This window comes from Lepisosteus oculatus, chromosome 14 (genome assembly GCF_040954835.1).
Source record: "Lepisosteus oculatus isolate fLepOcu1 chromosome 14, fLepOcu1.hap2, whole genome shotgun sequence".
Classification (NCBI taxonomy): Eukaryota; Metazoa; Chordata; class Actinopteri; order Semionotiformes; family Lepisosteidae; genus Lepisosteus; species Lepisosteus oculatus.
In genome coordinates this window covers 20,791,011-20,813,718 of record NC_090709.1, presented here as the reverse complement: position 1 = coordinate 20,813,718, position 22,708 = coordinate 20,791,011, and the positions used below count along the sequence as shown (strand labels likewise).

At 39.1% G+C, this 22,708-nt stretch overlaps 1 long non-coding RNA gene and 2 other non-coding genes across 4 annotated transcripts; all 3 read right to left on the bottom strand.

The window, feature by feature from the left end:
• Window positions 1–1,763: 1,763 nt before the first annotated feature.
• trnai-uau (transfer RNA isoleucine (anticodon UAU)) lies at window positions 1,764–1,857 on the bottom strand. The gene is made up of 2 exons: window positions 1,820–1,857; window positions 1,764–1,799 (listed from the first exon to the last, which is right to left on the bottom strand). It is a non-coding gene; the product is annotated as a tRNA-Ile (tRNA).
• Window positions 1,858–3,621: 1,764 nt separating this feature from the next.
• On the bottom strand, window positions 3,622–3,693 carry trnaa-cgc (transfer RNA alanine (anticodon CGC)). Its single transcript has one exon. It is a non-coding gene; the product is annotated as a tRNA-Ala (tRNA).
• Window positions 3,694–7,212: 3,519 nt separating this feature from the next.
• LOC138242892 (uncharacterized) lies at window positions 7,213–9,254 on the bottom strand. Of its 2 annotated transcripts, none has more exons than XR_011191766.1 (3): window positions 9,189–9,254; window positions 7,458–7,605; window positions 7,213–7,376 (listed from the first exon to the last, which is right to left on the bottom strand). It is a non-coding gene; the product is annotated as an uncharacterized lncRNA (long non-coding RNA). The 2 variants fall into 2 exon arrangements; XR_011191765.1 differs by having other exon boundaries at window positions 7,458–7,558.
• Between the last annotated feature and the right edge of the window lie 13,454 nt (window positions 9,255–22,708).

The following is a 22,708-nucleotide window of genomic DNA, read 5'->3' as shown; positions in this document are numbered from 1 at the left end:
CAGCGCGACACATACACATTTATCTGTTTTATAGAGATTCTATTTTAAATCAGTTAAAAGGAAAGAATCACTAATTAACATGTAGTAAAACACATCTATCTAATTGACAAAAAGGGCGATGTATTACTAGTAGTGGAGCTGAGCTCTCAGTAGTGCAGTTGAGGTTGTTAAATAAATTATTATGTTTTTAAACTACTATACTAAGCACTGGCATGGTGGTGTGTGCAATCCTACCCAACCTTTCTATCGACTGTATGAGTCTCCTGTTCCATCTCCAAATCTTTCCACACATTCGCCTGTTTCACCACCATTATCATTAGACTATAGCCACTAACATGAGAATACTGTTCTGAAAGACTGTCTTAAACAATAACGTTGAAAAGGGTAATGATAACAGTTTCTTCATTAAGGTAACCATACATTTGCCTGTATAGTACAACTTATTATCTGTATCTGCAAATCCCCAATATTATCTCATAAGAAACACAAGTGTAGAGTCAAATCAAATTAAATAATACAACAAATCTATTCAATTAACACCCAGATGTGACAGAACACATTTAAGACTTACACCCCTTTAAATATGTATTTCCTTAATTTCAGTTCTCTCCACCAGGATACCTGGAAATTCCCAAAAGCATAATACAGCTACTAAAGTACTAATGTTAAAGATAACATTAAACTTTATTATTAAGATATCACGCTTTTATTAATAAAATATGTATTGATAAAATTCCTTGTGAATAATTGTAGTGTCTGGAAAGCAATTTTAGTTAAATATAAAAATAATTTTCAAACAAGTGGTGCATCAGTTCATTACTTAATGACGATATTATTTCCACTACATTCAGGACAGTTCCAATGTAATCTATTGTTTCGCTTAGTCTGCTACTTCAGTAACATCTAATGGGCAGCAGCTGTTATTTTAGGTTTGTTGCAATTGAGAACAGGTTCAGTAAAGAGCTGCTGAAAAATTTCAGAGGCCAAGTTTGTTGCAACTGACCCGTTGTAGCTACCAATCAGCAACAAGGAGAAACAAACATCAGTTTTGCCTTTTTTTAAAAAAAAGGGAAACAGAGTAGTAGTTATTGAGGTCATTTCAGGTACAATGTAAGAACTAAAATTAACTAGTCCCACAGTAATGCGTGGGGTCCTATTAACAGAAAAAAAATAGTTGTAACCCGAAAACACAACAAACACAAAACGAGAAGTCTTCCGGGAACCTCGGTAAATCCCTGTAGTTGTCTAACAACTATAAAAAAACAACCAAATGCAACAACTTCAAAAGAAAAAGAACATTTAAAAACAAATCTGGGGAACAACAAAAACATAATCTAATGCAAGAGCTTTATCAAGTCCAGTGCTCCTCTCGTCTCAGTAGACCTCTCTCATATATTTGTGTACAGGTCAGCTGGAGATACACAGCTGATGGTAATTTAAGTAGGGAGCTGCGTCAGCATGGGTGGGCTTCAAAGGAAAAAGTATAGGTTTATTCCATGCTGAAAAGAGAAGGAAACACAATGTTTCAGCTGTGGAGCCTTCTTTGATTGTGACTCGAAGTAAACCTTTAAAAGTAAGGTTTTACCTTTACTTGTTCGTTTGATGTTAATTTATCTCCATCAGATACCTAAGAGTATCTAAACTCGACAGTTGCTTTCAGTAGCTAAAGACACTGCTTTACTTGTTCCTTTGATGTTAATTTATCTCCATCAGATACCTAAGAGTTTCTAAACTCGACAGTTGCTTTCAGTAGCTAAAGACACTGCTCCAGGTGAGGCTTGAACTCACAACCTCGGCATGACTCCGCTGTGCACTGCTGTATAAGTACCGTGCGCTGACCGATTGCGCCACTGGAGCTGTACAAAATATGCTCCTCATACAGACTGATGTTACACAGACAGGGTGAAAACAGTTTCGGTTGTGGATCCATCTCCTCATGGGGAAAAGCAACAGTAAAATAGCAAGGAAAATACAAGAAAAGAAACTGAAAGAATTGTGCTAACAGCAAAGGGGGACGGAGGGAGGTGGTCGGACAAGTAAATTAACCCGGCGGATTTTTTGTAGCGACATTTTCAAGTCGCCTCCTTTACACGCAATTGCAGCCCCGACACTGAGAGAAGCATGAGAAATGGCTTCAATTTCAATGTGAAAGCGCAGTACAGGCTCGATGGCTTCACATCTCCCATCAATCAAATAAAATTGCAGTAAAGCGATCTAAATATGACTCTTAAGTACTGGGAAAGATGATTATTTTGAGCGTGCCTCCCAGGGTCTGCTACGAGGCTGAAGTTGGCTTCTTATTCGCGTTTTTCGTTCCACCTTAAATGGTGCAGCTGTGATGTTATATCTCTTCTTGTGCCGAAGAGCAGTCATACCTGACCCGTCTGAAATGACCACTGACAGACTTTATCCAGAAGCGACGGCACCACTCCCAGTAGAATGAGTGAGAACTACAGCATGACATGGGTAGTTAAGGGGCTCCCACAATCCATCTTTCCTCACATTACTGATTTTTTTCAATAGCATTTTGACCTTTTTTCACATTCAGATTTTTTTCACATTTAATAAAATCTTTTAATCAACAACATTAAGAAAACAAATGGAACATTTTTTGGAACAATAATTTAAAAAAAAACTTTCAATGCCTTGGTTGTATACGTGTGCACACCCTTTATAAAGGGAGTTGCAACAGTGCTGAAATTTAAAGAGCATTTCTGTAGAGAAAACAGCATTTTTTCTGCCTTGATGTTAAGCTTAGGGAGCCTGTCTTTTAGAAATTCTATTTCTAAAGACCTTGCACAGCCTCCCGACAGACTAACAAATATTTTTTGGAGAAATTGGCTCACACACTGGAAGACACTAACGTTTATCTACGTTAGAATATGTGAATAACAGTTTAACAGAAAAAAGTTTGTAATTGTGATTTTGTTAAAATTCAATAAATCGTCTATCAACAGTAAGAAATTATTAAGAAATTGTTTTATTTCATAAACTATAAGACAATTAAGAGAGTTTATAGGTCATATCCATCACTTATGTTCTTTTAACTCTAGCGTTCAGGATCCAAACCCAGGTGCGGACGGTTGTGTTTCTTGAATCTCTTGTAATCATCAAGAGTCGATGTGTAGTCCTTCAGTACTTTCTCGAGTTGTGCCATGGATATTTTATACGATCAATACTTGTCATGCTCTTTTGCATTTACCTTAACAAACGGAAAAAGTTCAAAGTGTGTTTATGGCTGTGCTTCACATTTACACGAGAGCAGTACAGGACACGGAGTGAGGAGTTCGTGAAGCTTTCAGTTTAGTGCGGTTCAGAAGGAGGATTCGCTCGCTGAATGATCTCTCAAAAAATCCCGGGTGAGATTCAACAGGTGTTTTCTGCAACAGCCACGACAAGTGTGAAGCAATCTCTGGATTTCCTGAATTTGAACTAAATTATTAGTTCAAATAATTTAAGATTAAACAGAACTAAATGAGGTACATTTAAAACAGCAGCGCAACTCTGCAGCACGTCGAGTGTGCCTGCATTTAGTTGTGTAAACCTGGCTCTCTCTGAACACGAGCAAAGAGTTCTCACTCAACAGAAGATTGCGATGTGAGTACTATAACATAAAGTACCTGGAGATGCCAGGGATTGAACCCGGGACCTCATACATGCGAAGCATGTGCTCTACTACTGAGCTACATCCCCGATGAAAATTTATGGAACAGACTTAGAGATGTGCAAATGCTCACTGATCACACTCCACCACTCACGAAGAATGCCTGCAGTTTCCCACTTTCGCGTTTCTTCTACTACAGAGTAAATTCATAGGAATGAAGAAATAAGGAAGGAAAAATAATCGCATCGAAGCTTCAAGAGACTGGGCACAAATTAATCTGTTATTTTTGTATCCAGTTACATGGGCGACGGTGGTTGATTCCCAGACGGGGGAGTGCTTTTTTTCTACGTCCTTACTCGACTGTCTTTCAATTCTATTTTATTTGAAAGCTTTTTGCATCTTTTAAGTGCTCTTGATTAAACTATGCATAGAAAAACAGCAGTACTGATGATTTAACGTAAAAGGGTGAAACAACGCCCCGGCACAGGAATGGTAACAGGAAGGATCGTGTTCTTATTTAATATGTCCTTTTGAGATGTCTTGTCAATGCACACAGGCGGTAGAGCTGAATAATTTACTTTTAGTGGTGTTTTTAAACAAAGATGGAACACGTTCTTTCTATACCAGGAAGAAAGGAGCAGACTTTACCTTTAAGAGGCAAAAATGACACCTTATCAAAGCTAATATTAATTAAAATGACATCACAACAAAAGAGTGGAGCCTTGAGTGAATAAAGCCTTGAGTGGAGCCTTGAGTTTTCATTGGACGTCTGTGTCTCCATAACTTTGTAGGTGAGAGAGAGGATTGTGATAATTTGCAGGTGCTTCTCGGAAGTGCATTGGTGGTACAGGGGCCTTCCAAATAATTGAGACGTGTTTGAATCCCAGCCAGTACAAACACAAATCTATTCAAGATAATCTGTGGTCCGCTAACACATCTTTGGAAACACTACAACAGGTAACACCCCGTGTGAAACACCATGAACATCTGTTAAAGCCTGAGTTTTACATACTCTCACATAAATAAACGTTAGTGTTTTCCGGTGTGTGAGCCAATTTCTCCAAAAAATATTTGTTAGTCAGTCGGGAGGCTGTGCAAGGTGTTAAGAAATATAATTTCTAAAAGACAGACTCTCTAAGCTTAACATCAAGGCAGAAAAAATGCTGTTTTCTCTACAGAAATGCTCTTTACATTTCAGCAATGTTGCAACTCCCTTTATAAACGTATACAACCAAGGCATTGAAAGTTTTTTTTTTAATTTTTGTTCCAAAAAATGTTCCATTTGTTTTCTTTTTAATGTTGTTGATTAAAAGATTTTATTAAATGTGAAAAAAATCTGAATGTGAAAAAAGGTCAAAATGCTATTGAAAAAAATCAGTAATGTGAGGAAAGATGGATTGTGGGAGCCCCTTAACTACCCATGTCATGCTGTATTTCTCACTCATTCTACTGGGAGTGGTGCCGTCGCTTCTGGATAAAGTCTGTCAGTGGTCATTCCAGACGGGTCAGGTAATGACTGCTCTTCCGCACAAGAGACACGTGACTTGCGAGGATCCCGACAGTGTCAACATTCTTTCAGAACCTGGATAACTCAGTCGGTAGCGCATCAAACTTTTAATCTGAGGGCCCAGGGTTCAAGTCCCTATTCGGGCGGTTGAACTGTTCTTAAGTCTATTGCGAATGTCATTCTAAATAGTCTTTTATCTTTCACTCTTCTAGCTGTACTGTGGTTATTTTAAATGTCCATTACCTGTATTTACAGTAGTGTATTTAGTGTTTCATTTCACAAACCGAAAATGTTCAAGTAGATCTTGTCACTCTACTCCACGTAATCATCTAAATTAAATCACAGTAGAGTACAGAACACGCAGTGAGGAGCTCACACAGTGAGTACTCTTGAATATGACAAGAGGAAAGGCACACTGCACATCAGTAGTATAAAGCGACACCTTTCGTCAAACTTTTGACAGGTACCACGCCCCCCTTTTCCAGCCAATGGTCGTCCGCGGTGTTTGGTTGTCCCGCCCCTTGCCATCCAATGGCGTGTTGTTATTTGTGCATGTCCCACCCCCTCAGGAGCCAATGGTGTGGGTCGGAACCCCCGCCTCCCCCCGGCCGGTCGGTCCGGCGCCTCAGGGTCCCAAAGCCCCAAGGCGGCGCATCCCTCGCTTTAGGTGTGTGCAAGTGTGTATTGGTTTGACCATGTCTGCCGCGGGGTTGAGTGCGCTCTATTATAACCCTAGGAAATCGGGTAGTTACGGCGGCATGGGGAGTCTGTTGCAGGCCGCGAGATCCCGGGGTGTGAGCGGCGCCAGCCGCGGCCGGGTGGCCGAGTGGTTGTCCGGCTACACAAGTCGTGTCTCCAAAGCAGCAGGGGTGCAAGCACACACACACACTGACTGCGTAAAGTCTCACGGAAAGAATTCACAGGACAAACACCATGTGAAATGTGAACCGCTTTATTTCAACAGTGGGTTTTCAAACACCGAAACAGCGCAGCAGCACTTTTTACACATGTTACAGACTCCAGTTTGCAAGTATGTGAAATATGAACCGCTTTATTTCAACAGGGGGTTTTCAAACAGTGAAACAACGCAGCACACATGCGTTACCGGCTCCTGTTTGCATTCAACAATTAAATGTTGGTGCGGAAAAATTTGCCTGCGTAATCAGCGGGATGGTGTTACCACAGGTTCTGTGCAAAACACGCTGTATTTTGGAATACACACTGTAGAACCCCCCAGGCTTCCTTTTCTGATCTGAAAACATCAGATCCGCAATAATTTCACTCAAGTTCTTGACATACACATCTATCTCTTTAACAAATTTAAGGACATTAGCATTCGACTCTTTGTTTTGCATATCAAGCTTTGTAGAGAGAAGTGTGTAAAGCACTCTTAGTAAGAATTCAGACATTCGAAATTCTTCATTCTTCGGACTATGGCACACCCGGGTCTGTAAAACAGAGTGAAATCTGTATTCACATTTTACATAGATCTTTTTTTTTGCATCTGTAAAAATAAGAATAGTGTTTCTTTTGCAACTCATCAAAAGTCACGTCTACTAATTTTCCATCCAGCTGTTCAACTGTGGTGTGTACATGCTCGTATGGGGAGCGGTCCTCAATTATATTTTTTAGCAACTGTTTTATGCGCCGCTCAGTGTCATTTGTAATGGTGTACGAACCCAGACACCGGGCGGTGTACAGAACAGCCGATAAAATTCGGGCTAAACTGAGAGACTTATAAATTTCTAAAGCGGCAAACGTCACATCTTCAGACCCATCTGTGTAGCCGCCAGACAGGCATGTGTGACCCCGCTGCCCGGGATGGTCAATCAGACAGGCCGGGCAGTCATCAACCAGGACCCCCTTTAAACAGTGTTTGAAGATGCAATAAACTACTGCTTTCACAATCTGGGGCATAACATCGGGCTCATTAGGGACATAGGCATCAGCTTTATTAACATTTGGGCAAACACACTAGCATAGACACGAGACAGTCACATGTGCCGGTAGGCTGAAGATTGACCCGTCCACATCCTCTTTATTCTATTAAAGGAAAAAGAAAAGGAAGGCTTAACAAAATAGACATGCTTTGTACCTAAAATATCGAGCATTTAACGCGCTTGTGAGCTAAGGTTTTTCGTTAATATTTACCATTTGTAGCGTGGCATCATCGCTAGCACCCGGCAGTTCTTCAACATCTGGTACCCCAGCTGAACTCACACCCCTGCCGCTGTCACAGGGTGCAGAGGGTGGGGTCGGGTTTTGCTAAAAAGAAGATCAAGTATTAAAATGACATAGGCTAAGCACCGATACAAGCACGATCAGAAAAATATTTTAGCCGCCTACCTCTTCACTTTGCAGAGTAGCGGACCCCGTTGTTTCTTCACACAAAGAAGCCATCTCAGCACCTCTGCGGTGTCTGACAGCTCCAAGCACGCACTGCGACCCTGTCAGGCCAGAGCATTTAAGAATATGCGCCAATGGTGTAACACGCCTACATAACACAAGACATTTTTCAATTGGTTGTGATGACCCCCCCCGATTTATCGAGCGCGAAAAGTATTCACACATCTGTTTATAAGTTTTAAAGTATTAACACGCAACGCAAACACAAATGTTGTGTTTCCCCAGAAAATACATTTTAAGTTTTCTCATTTACAAGCACACCATGTATTTCACGCAAAAATGTTCTTAACATTATTAAAAAATAAAACCTCAAAACGTCAAGCTTGTTTTGTGAACACGTCCCTATAAAGAACAGATAAGTTTTCTTATAGCGTTAATAAAAAACATTTTGTTTGATAATATTCTTAGCGGTCTGTTGGTGAATCAAACACAGACACCGCGGCACATTTACACCACGTTTAACAGCTATGAAATTTAGAAATCGTTGTATGTCTTAAAATAATATAGATTTTAACATTATAACGGTCTATATTCACTTATCAGTTTATAAGTTTTAAAGTATTAACACGCAACGCAAACACAAATGATGTGTTTCCCCAGAAAATAAATTTTAAACATGCAGGGGTTGGTCTTTAAGTTTTTAAAATAACGTAATAAGACACAGTTTATTTTTAATAACACATTCGCGCCACAGCTTTTTTGAACGTTTGAGATAAATTTCCACACAGCGCAAGCGTAAAAGTCTTTAAGGTATTAACAGACAAAAAATGATGGGGTGTTGTTTTTCATACTTTAACGGATTGGTCCTAATGTTCTAAAATTGTTTCCCAGTAGAGATAATTTGTGATGTTGTTGGAGACGGTCGGTGTGTAGGGGTTACTTAAAGGCTCTGGAATGCAGAGTAGTGGGAGAAACCCCCAGGGAAAAGTTTACAAACATTTTAAATTCATGTAAAGTTTTCTAATTTACAAGCACACCATGTATTTCACGCAAAAATGTTCTTAACATTATTAAAAAATAAAACCTCAAAACGTCAAGCTTGGTTTGTGAACAAGTGCCTATAAAGAACAGATACATTTTCTTATAGCGTTAATAAAAAACATTTTGTTTGATAATATTCTTAGCGGTCTGTTGGTGAATCAAACACAGACACCGCGACACATTTTCACCACGTTTAACAGCTATGAAATTTAGACACCGTTGTATGTCTTAAAATAATATAGATTTTAACATTATAACGGACTAAAACGTTTTCTAAAATGTTTCTTAATTTCTACAGCCCAGTACGTGTACACCCAACGATACCGAAGATTAATGGTTTATGTGGGGGGGTTTCTTAGAAGAGTTTATCGGTTTGTGTATAAGTACCAGCGGTTTAACAGGCGAAGTTTTGGCTGCATTCCATTTCTTACAGTCTCACGTTATCGCCTAACTCGTCAGAATGGATCACGCCGATCAATTTCAACAGTCTGAAGATATTCTATTTACAGACTTAACACTGCTCGACTTGGTAGACGAAGGCCAGGACTCCACGAATTTCAGCGGTATGTATATCCGGCTTTTTGTGAGACAATTACAACGTCACGGTGCATGTCTCATGTTTGATATAGTTACAAAACGTTGTATAATATTTGTATACTAGACAATATTGAATTATTATAATGGAATTACCAGGGAGTTGCTCCATAATGTGGTCGTGACTGTGTGTATCCATTCATTTCCATTAGCCCCAAAAACCACAGCTGTAAAAAGGCCAGTTACCGCACAGCCCAACACTGGTGAGTATTTACGACAATGTTTTGAATAACGCTTTACAACCATGTGAGTCTTAAAGACACCGGGGTATATACTCCACACCAAAACTCGTATGTGTCTATTCCACAGACGCGGGCGAAGGGACAAGTAGCTACACATTTAAAAAACCTCGTTTGGGGTTTACAATCCCACCGCAAAACCTTGTGGAGACAGATGTTCACGCCATACCAGAGGGTGCGGGGCATATTATCAGACCGCCTGAGAGAAGAGGTCGGTATTATATAAAACATTCTTTTAGCATGGCCATTTAAACGTGTCTATAATAAAAACCCCCACCGTTTTTTGGTAATTTGCGGTGTTGAGTTCTTTCACTAATGGCATTTTCCCACTCCGTGTAGACCCCGGACCTTCAAAAAATAAACTGCGACGCGCCAACACGTTAACTGGGTCAACGAGCTCAAAACGTCTGAAATCAACAAGCAAAGGTTAATATAATTTAAGCGTGGTCAAGATGTGTTATGATCCACTTACGGCAAACGTTACTCTTTTGTTAGGATGTTAATTCGCTGAAAGATCCTACTTCGCATAGTTTTCTGTTTGGGAGTGTTAAAAACCGTATTTTAAAACTGCTGATGTACCCCGGTAAAACCAAATTTTTTTTGGAAGCGTTCGATGACGCTACTAAAAAACCTTTCGGTTAGTTGTTGGTGGATTTAAATGACGACACCCCAGATGACTATTGTTTGCGAACAGGTCTTTTCCCCCCAGATGTACCCACGGCTTATGTATTTAAAAAATCTAAAAGTCGGTGATCTCGCAACCACAGACTCAGTCGAAAAAACATGTTCAGGGCGTTGTCATGTCGTTCGGAGAAACCTGACTCTCTTACATTTTCCGGTGAAAGCCAGCCCCAGTCAGCGGAAAGCTATTCTCTGCGGGGCTACAAATGATCTTGTACAGGCCATAGCTGAAATCGCCTTGAATACCTTGAAAGGGAACATACCGTTATCTGCTAAGCAGTTTGGGACTTTGAAGAGAAAGCGTAAGCTTATAAAGACTGAGTCGAAAGGGTCTTTCTCTTAAAAGAAAGAGACTCTTGGTGAACCAGTCCGGCGGTTTTATCGGGACCCTGTTGAGTATTGCAGTACCATTGATTACGGGGCTTGTACAATGTCAATAATGGAGCACGCTGAAAAATGTACCTGGTACCTCAGAAACAGCTCGATCGACTCCGAGAGCGGTCTGGGCTCGAAAGCGATGTAAGAAAAAGAACAACCCGTCAGTTGGATGATGAAATGAGAGACATTCTTCAGAACTCATATCTGGCAGAATATGAAAAAGTGAAATTGTACAGTGAGGTGTTACAACCATATTTGACATTAGTACGCCAGGGGACTTCCGAAAAAGGGGACTTTAACTGTTGTACTACCGGAAAATGCACCCGCCGAGCTATCACGCACATTAGCACAACCACCGTCATCGAGCGACGCTGACTTTGGGTATATTTTGGACAGCGTGTCTCAGCGGTTCCGGAGAAATGCCGAGATATTGTTAAAGACCATGGCCCGCAATGAACCATTAATAGCCTGGAATGAAAAGGGGGAATTTGTGTACAAGGGGGCACCCGTTGAGGGCTCTCACATGATTGGTCTTGTCAGGGCTCTCACGCAGCAGCAAGCAGTTGTGGTCGGTAAGAAGCCAAAAGGTTGGGATGTGTTCATGGAGGCTATGGCAGAAATCAATATGCTGGGCACCTTGCTAGCCAACGCTGATAGCCGAGAGCTACTTGAAAAACTCAAGGCTGCCCCATTGGGGTGTGCAGCATCGGTCAAAACGCCCGACCCGGTCTCTAAGATAACCGCAGAAAGGAGATGATCATTAATACCTAGACCCACATGGTTGACTTTGTAACATTTTTTCTGTGGGTATGTGTGTTTGTGATAAATGACTTGAAATGTATATTAAAAAGCGTGAGCAATGTAGTTAAAAATGTTTGTAATAAAATGGCTTGAATGTAACGTATTAAAAAAAGCTTGAGCAATATAACCGCGAATGTATAATAAAAATATTGTATTGATTTTAAATAATATTTTGCGTTCTTTTTTGAATAATAACCACACAGACAATAAAATGTTTCGATTTCATTTTTATTTTAGACGGTCGATTAACATTTATGATGTAATGTAGTGTGCTCTCTGAGGGCACCAGTTCTGTAGGGTTTGGGCATTTACTGGGACAATTATTAATTGTAGCAGTAAATCACAAAGTTGATTCTTTTGATGGCTTTAGAATCCAACCATGCGATATAACTCAAACAACGCACACACACAGGTACTAATACGCGAGGATACATTTATTAATACATAGAATATGCATATAAACCTAACAGATCTTATCGAGAGGGTTATCAGAATACAAAAGGTGTATATTCAGTCAGTTACAAAGTGTTACACATATCAAGAGGACATACGTTCAGTATATCATTCATTTAGATAGGTTCGTAATTGAACTTGGTTAAAACTTCTACATTAGATACTCAAAACAAGTACATAACTCTTAGGAATTAAATTGATATCAACTGGTTGGGATAACAATTGAATTCTCGAGCAGAAATGTAGTGAAGTTGAATACTCATCCAATCTTTGGGGATTTAGATCTCCTGCGGGCACAAAGAAGCAGTTGCAGGCTTGTTGCTGTCCAATCCGCGGTCTCTGGCTCGGTGCCAGGCTGTGCTGTGCGGTTTGCGACGGTGCGCTGCTGATGCTCACTGACCAGCTAGTTAGTGTTGGCTTTAACTAGCACAGTTTGTGCACAGGAGAAAAGATGACTGTGGGTCCCAGCAAGTCAGGAAGAGGACCAGTTCGTTCCTGATGAAGAGCTAGTTCTGAATAGTGATTCAGCTGTCCACAGTTCCGACCTGTTCACGAGGCCTGCTGCTGGTGCTAACCTCGGGTGGATCCTCTGGTTACTCTCTGGCAACCTCCGCTCTAGACTCTTAGAACAAAGGAAAGTTCTGGCACTCAGACACACTGGCCGTTCCGTGGTTGTCCTGGCTGAGTCTCAGGATGGTCAGGAGGCGTGCTGCGAGAATGTCCTGCCCTTGGGAGCCTTCTGCTCCTGGGCCGTCCTGCCCTGGAATTCACTTTGAATTCCCTTTAGAATTGTCCACAGAATTCTCCAGAAATCCCTCAGGCTCTCTGTGTTGCCTGTTTTTACCTGGAGGAACTTCAGCTCGTTCATTGGCTGAAAGTTCCATGGGCATCAGAGTCCCACGTGGGTTACTCGGCCCTACCAGTCCCTGATTGGTTGATCAAGGTGAGATATGAGTCATTTACTCCTGACACTTAGGAATGCAGTCCAGATGTCCATCTGGCACTCCCTAGACAGATAGGCGAATGGATGACCATTGATCATGATAGCCAGGCTTAGCTAAGTGCATCCCCCTTTGGGAGCTGTCCTAGGAAACCTTATCAAAGGAACCTTAAATCAGCCTGCATGAATAGTTTCTCTGTGGCTGCACCACAGAGATGAACAGAGATGGGACCATTTGGGAAAGCTCAGAACACTTAATTCTTTCTTATTAATAAGCCTCAGCGCTACAATGACATGTTTTAAATTGGCGTAAACACCCGCATAATTGAACATTCCCAGTGGGCAGTGATTCGTCGAATATACGTATATTCTCGTCGCCGCGACGTATAATCAACGTCGAATTGCAACCGTAAAATCGACGACATTAATAAACGCATATATGCACTCTGCACAGTGTACGAAGTAAATTATTTTCGCAGTAATTAATTAATGTATTATATTTATTACTATATTTATTATACATGTGTAAATAAATTAATTACTGCTAAAATAATTTACTTCGTACACTGTGCAGAGTGCCGTATACTCCTAGTTGCGGCACACACGATATATACAGTAAAAAGCCTCAGGCACTGTGTTAGATGTGTTTTCGACGTTATATATGCGTTTATTGATGTCGTCGATTTCACGGTTGCAATTCGACGTTGATTATACGTCGCGGCAATGTATATATACGTATAGCTATATTTTCGACTAGAATATACGTATATTCGACCAATCACTGCCCACAGTTTGGCATACAAGGGTTTTGCGGAGGGGGTCTTGCCACCTGCCTGAAAAAAACAGTAAAATGTTTGAGTGCCTATAGAGTTTCTATTTTTATTTTCTCGAGAAAAGTTGATACCATTGATAAATATGATATTTTGGTTGAAACGGAGCTGTACGGTGCAGCTACCCAAATCAAATCTCGCAGCTATGCCATTGATTAGTGCTTCATGATAGAAGATAACGACTAGCAATCTGGTATTTGCGATGAAGTTCAGTTTCACATTTTTTGTCACTCTCGTGGTTTGTATTGCCTGGAGCGAAAAGTACCATAAGCGTTCATTTTTGCAGCTACATGGAGGTTCTGAATCGTTAAGAAAACATTGTTGTTAAACCAACAGAAAGCACAGACTGCTATAACTAGTCCTAGTTATATAACGATTTTAAGTATAATGATAAACTACTGCAAGGAATCTGTCCACCTGAGCAAACAGGATCGTAATGTTGACGCTCAATAACGACACTGATATGTGCAGTTCCTAGACGGCGAGCCCTCCTGCACATCAAACAATCCGAGTGACTGTTAGTGTCAATTAGTGTTGTCTGACCATTGACAAACTACAACTATTTTTTTAGGGCGCAAGTTAAGTTAAGTAAATCCTTTTGCCCAAAACTGAAGGGGCGACACTCCTCCCTCACCCTGTGACGCCAGGCCTTTCCCCATCCTATTCCATAATGTCATTATACTGTATATAATACAACAGTGACCGATCCTTACTAACTGTATGCGTTAAAATTGCACATCAGCACATAGCAGGGGGCACATAGCCGCGATGTATTATCAATGTTAAATTTCAACCATAATATCGACAACATTAATAAATGCATACGTTGAGAAAATATCTAACCCAGCATATTTTCCAGTTATATACCACAATGCATTGCTAGTATTCGTTGGTCGCCATTTTGGCCACGTTTTTCAATCGTAGAAGAAGTCCACGAATATCTCAGCAATCCTCTTTTGACGAGTAAGTATAAATAATAATAATAATACTATCTGAACACATACAGATCTTACTTAATATTATTTTGATTAAAATAGTATGTTAATAAGCAAAAAATGGCACATAAAAATAGTGTGAAGGGGAAGATTACACAAAATCGTTTTGCTGTTTCTCTAATTTGAGAATCAGAAAAAACAGCACATGTTCAACGGGTCATTGAAAATAAGTATGTAACATGTACCATTAACAACGTCAATGCTAAATAACCCTTAATGTTATAGTACCCCATGGATTTGTAAAGTATGTGATGATAATTTTCTCTGATTCTCCCAAAAATATATGGATATTCTTAGAAATTAGAATTGCCTCAGCAAGATAACGATATGTTTTTATGGGAAAAAAATAATTGCGGTGTTATACTCCTTTCTGTGTGATTTCTGAAGTAATGTTATTGTTCTAAATTTAACTAGGCAATGATACAAGGGAAATACCTGCGTAGTGTGACCTTTCTTACTCACCCTTTTAAAGTTAACAATGTTTTTATCGCAGTCATTTTGTTCTTTTAATCAAATTAGATTATATAAATGTAAACAGTAGAAAATCTCTGTTAAAATCCCAAAAATAAAACTGATGACAGGAATTGCGGGAAATTACCGAGCGTACGGTACGGTCTAAAACGTGCACAGCTTTGCATACAGGGGTTTCGAGAGGGGGTCTTGCCACCTGCCTGAAAAAAATGTAATTATATGTTGATTTCTTTGAATGACAATATTTCTATTTTTATTTTCTTAAGAAAAGTTGATACCATTTCCTTTTATATTCCATCGTCCTTACAGTACCTTACATACAACAGTCACTGTTTATTTACTGTTTATTTGCATGTGTTACAATTATCTGTGGGTGCACATCAGCACGCAGGGGACACACCAAATCAGACTTTATGTCAAAGGACTATTTATCCCGATGGAGGAAGCGACGTGCAGAGCTAAATGCTCTTGCAGAATCCAGCAGATGATCAAGATGACAGTTTTCACATAGATGACACCAAGGACGAGAATGTGGAACAGTCGTCTGGTGATATGGGTGCTTGTGTCAGTGATGACATTACACATCAGGATTCAAATGACTATGGGTACACTGAAGAAGTTATTACTTCTGAAGAAGAAATCTTGAATGAGGTTGAAAAGTCTGACTCTGATGAATCTGATGTAACTGACCCCAGTTCTGAATCTACTGACCTTGTAGATGAGGCACAGACTGACCCAGCAAGGCCAAATCTATCTACCGAACTTGTAGCTTGGTCTGCAAAGCATGGTTGTAAAAGACAGTGTTTCAATGATTTATTGGAGATATTGAGACGTCCAGGACTCTCCTACAAACACCTAATAAAGTGCAAATCAGTGATAAATGCGGTGTTCAGTACATTTACTTTGGATTAAAGAAAGGAATCCTGAAAAACAACTTCTAAAACATTCCAAGAAGGCATGCATTCTGTAGACCTGTGTATCAATGTTGATGGAGTTCCTCTCTTCAAATCTACATCTGTGCAATTTTGGCCTATTTTGTGCTCTTTTCACCTATTCCAGCCTTTCATAATGGCATTATTTTGTGGAGGGTCCAAGCCTGATCCAGTTGATGATTATGTGAGTGACTTTTTAGAGGAGTTAAAGTTACTCACCAATAATGGCATTCACTTTGAAGATAGAGTATTTAATGTTACTGTGAAGGCTTTTATATGTGATGCCCCTGCACACTCATATCTGAAATGCTGCAAAGGACACAATTCGTACTTTGGCTGCAAAAGATGCAAAATTTAAGGGAGCTGGGAGGGAAGAGTTGTTTTCACAGGGGAAGAGGCATGTAATGATCATACAGATGAACAATTCAAGAACTTTGAGTACAAGGAACACCAACAAAGACTTTCTCCCTTAGCTGTTGCTGGAATTGGGTGCATAAGCCAATTCTCCCTTGACTACCTGCATCTAGCTTGTCTTGGTGTTGGCAAAATAATTCTTATTTTCTTAAAGGAAGGACCAGCTAAATGTCGACTGTCTGTCAGGCAGAGGAAAGAAATTTCTGATAATTTGGAAATTCTTAGCGGAAAGATGCCTGGGGAATTTACTAGACAGCCAAGATCCCTCTCAGAGCTTGACAGATGGAAGGCTACAGAGTTCCGCCAGTTCCTTTTGTATACAGGCCCCATTGTGCTTTGTAATGTTGTATCAAAGGAACTATACACCCATTTTCTGACTCGGACGAAAGAAAGAGAAATGCCTATCTCAACTATGCCCAAAAGCTGCTTGATACCTTTGTTGACAATGCTCAGCATTTGTATGGACCAACATTTGTTGTATATAATGTGCACAGTTTGAGATATCTACATCAGGATGTGGTACAATTTAATTATCTGTATTCCCATTTGAAAACTTTTTACAGTCCTTGAAGAAACTAGTGCGGAACAGTCATAACCCTATAGCTCAAGTAGTAAAGAGAATGAAGGAGAAGGAAAGAGTTCAGAGCAACTGTGATGCATCTGGTTGACGGATGTATATTTCGTCAAGACAAAAAGACTGTTGTTTCCTGTTGGATAATGAGGACTTTGCATTTGTGAAGGAGAAAAGAGCAGACAGAAGTCTTCTATGTGTTGTTGTACGACAGACTCAGACTTGTAACTTCTTCACTGAACCCTGTGAGTCAAAACTGCTCAATATTGTATATGTTAATAGTCTGGAGGCGCATGCAAGGGAGAAATTCCTCTCTGTAAAAGAGCTGCACAGAAAAGTAGTGTGTCTCCCATATGCTGCTGGTTATGTCCTTTTCCCTCTTCTACATGGCATAGAACTTTGATTCACACAGGATGCTTCTGTCTGCTCTTTTTTCATGGTTAAGTTTAAATTTTAAAGTTTGTGAGGAATTGCATGTAGTGAATACCATCTAACTACAAATGTATAAATAAAGCAGAATGTTTATTATTGAATTATGTGTTTCATTGAGTATAATCATTATAAGCAAACACAAGTGTAGTAATCAGCACCGCAATCTGAATTAAGACTCAAAATTAAAATGTGTATGTCTGTTTCAGGTGATGTGGACACGTGCTGTTTGGATAGAGCAGGAGGGGGAGGTTGAGGGAGTCCTGCCCTCAAACTGGGTGGATGCCCGAAGAGAGTTTGTGTGGTGGCCGAATGATCCAAAGCAGGCCACAAAACTATACAAAGAGAAGGCCAACCCTAATAAAGATACTTGGGTTACCTTCAAGCTCGTTCAAGTTAAACATACATCAGGTATAGCTTTCTTTGAAAATAAGAGAAAATTCCTGTTAATTATTATAAATTCCGATTGAATATTTACAGTAACTGTCTATGTACATGCATCAGTGCAACAATACCTTTTTCATATTTGATCATACGTAATGTAAATATAATTATTTGTAGACAAGAAATCAGAGTGTGATCACTTTGATTTAACCACCTCTGTTACGGATGCTGAAGACGAGGAGGAGACACCCAATCCAAAACGCAAAAGTAAGAAGCGGGTGTTTTCCGATTACGTTGATGGTATGTAAAAGTAACAATCTCAATAGCTATATTTTTAACCAGTTATTAATAACAACTGATGCCTCATTTAGCTTGTACCTTGTTATTGATTTTTTTACAACCCTTTTAAATAAGTCATTTTGAAAGGTGCTCTGTATGAAAATGTTAAAAATCTTATCAGATTTGTTGATCATGGAAATTGCTAAGAATTTTGGTTAGCTTATTCTATGTTAAACTAATTTCCAGTATTATATTGAAATATGATAATTTTCTATTATATTACAGACTTTGATTCTGATGCTGCTACTCCAAGTAAGTCCATTTCTCTGCCTTTAAAGTTCCCAAAATAAAGGAAATAAATTTATTGTAAAAAGTTACAGATCAAGTTGATTAAATAATTTAATTTGATATGAAATATTTTACTGCCATATCTTTTCTGTTTAGAAAAGAAGAAGCCATTGAAGCTGCCAGTGCCACCCCCAAAACTGAGGTTCTCTCCTAGGAAGAGTGTCTCCCAGACCTCACTCAGCTGTTCAAGTACGCTTAAAGGTAGGTTATTGCAATCAAAGTTAAAATGTTTTCTTAATGTCCTTAGAAGATAACCATTATCAATCATATTTAAAGACAAGTTAACACCATTCTTTATGTTATTGAAGCCCAACCATCAAAGGTGAGAACTTGCCCAAGGAAAAAAAACGGTGCTGAGTTCTGGCTTCAACATTCCTGAAGTTATTACTACATTTTTTGCCTACATCTAATAACTCTATGAAATTGAGATGAAATTCACAAGTTAATTTTTTTTTATTACGTCTGAGGTTATGTCACTGTAGTCTGGAGAACAGTCTACCATAAGCGAATTATATTCAAAGATTATTGGACTGGTGAACATTTTACGTCCATACTTAAATATTAAATTAATCTGCAATATTATATTAACAGCCCAGGTAGTCCAAACTGGGACCTCACCACGCAAAGTTCGAAGCCCTAAGCAAGTTATAATACCAAAGTCTTCAACCGAACCCCAGAGTCACCATGCCTCCTCAGTACTTAGTACATTACTTGTATCATATTAATTAAATTATTAAATTTAAGAATAGTTTATGATCCCTCTGCAAATGATAGATTTGTTAAGTATGAGATTATTGTTAACTTTTTAATTTCTAGTATCAAACCAGGATTGGCCAGATGGCAGAAATGATCCTCGAACACTGTCAAAAAGTATGTCTTTTTTATTGTATAAAGTAATAAATAAAACTACCCATATTACAGTTTTACACAGAATGTATTTTAATTATGTGTAGGCTCGTATACAATATAAAAATAAGTTGTCTTTTACCACAATGCTACAAACTACACAAACATATTCAACATATCCTATTTCAGATAGGTCATAATTTTATAGCCTACATCTGATTAATGATCCATCTCTGGCATACGTTCATATTTTTAGTTTATAATGTATAATCTTGCTTATCCTTTAATGGCAAAATAAAGTGTTTTCATGTTCTAAAAAGTTACTACAATTTTTTTTACTTTGAAAAATGGTCACTTTGTATTTATAGACTGAGAAAATACTGCAAAAAAGTGCAGTTAATATGTGAAAATGTGTTTGTTCCATTGAATGTGTAAATGGGTATGTCTGATTAGTTGATTAATGAAGATCTAGTAGCTTCTAATATTATTTCTAATATAATATTATTTCCAGATAAACCAACTTCGGAGAGTAGGTGGCAGTGATGTCAGAGTGTGTTCACAGTCTTGTCAAGGTATTGCTTATTGATTTTTTAAACATGTTTTTACATTACATTTTTACTTTGATCAAGTTAAAATATCCACAGAATTGAGCTTATAGATACCTATGTGTTAACCACTGAATGTGCAAGGTGTAAAACTGCAAAATTGTCTTTTAAAATATAAGGGTTACAGTACTACATTTGATCCTAAATATTTGAGTAAATAAATGTTGAGTGAAAACTCACTTGAAAAAATGTCTAAACTCAGTGAAAATTTGGTTTTCAGACTTATGACAAATGAACCGATGACAGAATTCAACTTCGTTGGCACAAACCGAAAAGATAAACAACAAAAGAGGGGCCTGGGAGACACAAATCTTTATAGAGTAATTAAAGGTACTCTTATTCTATGTTGTACTTTCAAACTTTGGGTACTCTTTAATTAGGACAGACTTTATTGCTCAACTGCTATGATGCAAGCCAAATTTTATCCGTTTATTTCAGCTTTGAGCTTAGTAAACCTTAATGGTTCATTTTTGAGATTATACTCAAGAAGATAATAATCATCATTTATTTGAGTAGTAATATTATATAATTTTCTCCTAGCTGCAGTGCTGAAGTCCCACCCTACATCAACAGAAAAAGAAATAAAGGAGCATGCAATGTGTTACTTGAAGAATGCATATGCAAGGCAGGGAGTCAGGAGATCTGGACACTGAAAATAATAGGTTTCTGGTTCTGTTAGGACAATTAGACAGGGTTTGCAAATGGTGGACAAAAATCGTCTTAACTTCCACAGTAATATTTTTTTTTCTTGGAAATATAGAAGTTGTACATTTTAAAATTTATATTTGAATCAAAATGTGGTTTGATTGATTGTATACAATGTATAATTTTAAATACATATTTTTCAGCTGTGAATGTGTATTTTCAGAATACATTTCTAAGCCAAATCATTGGCTTGGTTTACTAGTTTCTACACCTATAAAACCTATCTTTGATGTATAATAGACCTCTACCCATATACGTATAATAGTCCTCTTAAGTTATCTGTATAATAGACCTCTAACCATATATGTATAATAGTCTTCTAACCATATATGTATAACAGTCCTCTAAATTTATCCGTATACTAGAACTCCAACCATTTATGTATAATGAACATATAATCATAGATGTATAATTGACGTATAACGATAGACGTATATTTAATTCTAGACGAATTGCGGACCACATTTAGACGTCTAAAGTATGCGTTTAATAGACGTATATTATACATCTTTTGCCCACTGGGTCACTCGTATTTAATACAGTCTCATTTTAATAAATTCCCCCGTTTCTCTGGTAAGTCCAGGTTTTACTGCTTGTTTCAATGTGTTTTCATTCTTTACATTTCATTAGTGTGAAAGATGTGACCCTGTACTGGATACAGCGCATAGAAACTGGACGGACCTCTGTTCACGACTGAAGACACTCAGGATAAAGAGTTAATTAATTGTAATTAATGTCATGAGCTGTAATGAGTCCCGGTGTCGGAGTAAGTGTAACTGATAACAACACAGACAGTATTATATTAGTGAGAGTAACAGTCAGGAGATCAAATCTCTTTCTAATAAAATGGGACATCACCCGACTAATCAATTTCTGGAAATTTTAAATAGTTTTCTTGAGATTGAAGTAACGGGACACTTTAATCAGAAAGTGTGGTTATAAAAAGCGAAGTTCCGGTTTTTATACTCGTCCAGAGACTCTCCCTGCTCTGACCTCTCCTCCAGGTCGTTTCTAATGTGTCTGTTCTGGCGGGTTTCTGTCTAAAAACATGTTACAGGACTCCCATCTCCTGTGGAGACACATGTAGGGTCGTGTCAGTGCAGAAATCCCACATTGTAAACCAGTTTAAACTGGGATGGGGTACAACTTGGATCAAGACAAGAACTGAGAGATTCATCAATCAGCCTCAGGACTCTCTCCCACTGGTGTCCTTTCCTCTCTCTCTGTGCTGTTTCCTAAAAACCCCTCTAAAACCCCATGTACAAAAGAAGACTCGCTCGTCACTCCTGTTCTGTCCTGGTGTCGCAGTAACTGGGACTGAAGCAGACGGAGAGGAGATGCGCACTTCCAGAACTTTCCTTCCCGCTCGGTTCTTCCAGCTGAGCCCCAGACAGACTTTTCCCCTCCTGAGGAAAGAGCATCTTCCCACACAAACAGCCCGTTTCTCTCGGAAACACCAGCAGCCCACAACACACACAGCACAGGGAGCGTTTTTACCAGCTGCACCGCCACACGGACACCAGGACTCCCCTCGTCTGTGTCAGGGAACCTATAGGTAGAATTGGAGGATCCTTATGCGTGACCGGAATCCTACAGAACGCAAAGTAGCAAAGGGACGATCCAAAGACGAAATCCAAAGGCTGGGTCGATAAGGGAGGCAAAGGGTCTGGTAACGAGAGATATCCAAAAACAATCCAAAATAAAAAATCAAGAAGGCGAGGTCAAAAGGCATGACGTGAGAGAAGGAGAAGGAGGCAGAAGATTTGTAACAGGAGATCAGTCAAAAGGCTTGGAAACACGCACTGGAGAATACTACAAGAGGCTTCTCAATAGTGAGCGTGGGGATTTGTGTGTGAGGGGAGTTTAAATACTGAAAGGAAAGGGGTGTGATTGGATAATTGGTTAGGGAGTGAGAATTTGAGGAATCTGATGGGTTCAATCAGGGATGAGATTATGAAACAGTGGTTCTGGGAATGCAACGGCGTTTGCGAGGGAGAGTGTGGGGTGTGACTGGGATAGAACGGCGTTTCGGAGGTAGAGTGTGGGGCATGACACCACAGAAATTAAATATATTATTCTGCTTACTTCTCATGCAGTCTTCTCAAGTCTTTGGAAGGACTATGAATTGGCTTTCCCGCAGATTAAATGAAAAACTTCTCCGTCTCCCTTCACAGCTGCTGACCTGGGCATTACAGCTTAGTTTAAGATTAAACATCTGATAAAACACAAATAAAATGCAAGAAAGGTACATTCCAGATTTTCTCAAAATACTGTAAAACATGGAAGCTATGGAGGTGGAGGTCTGTTGTTCTGTA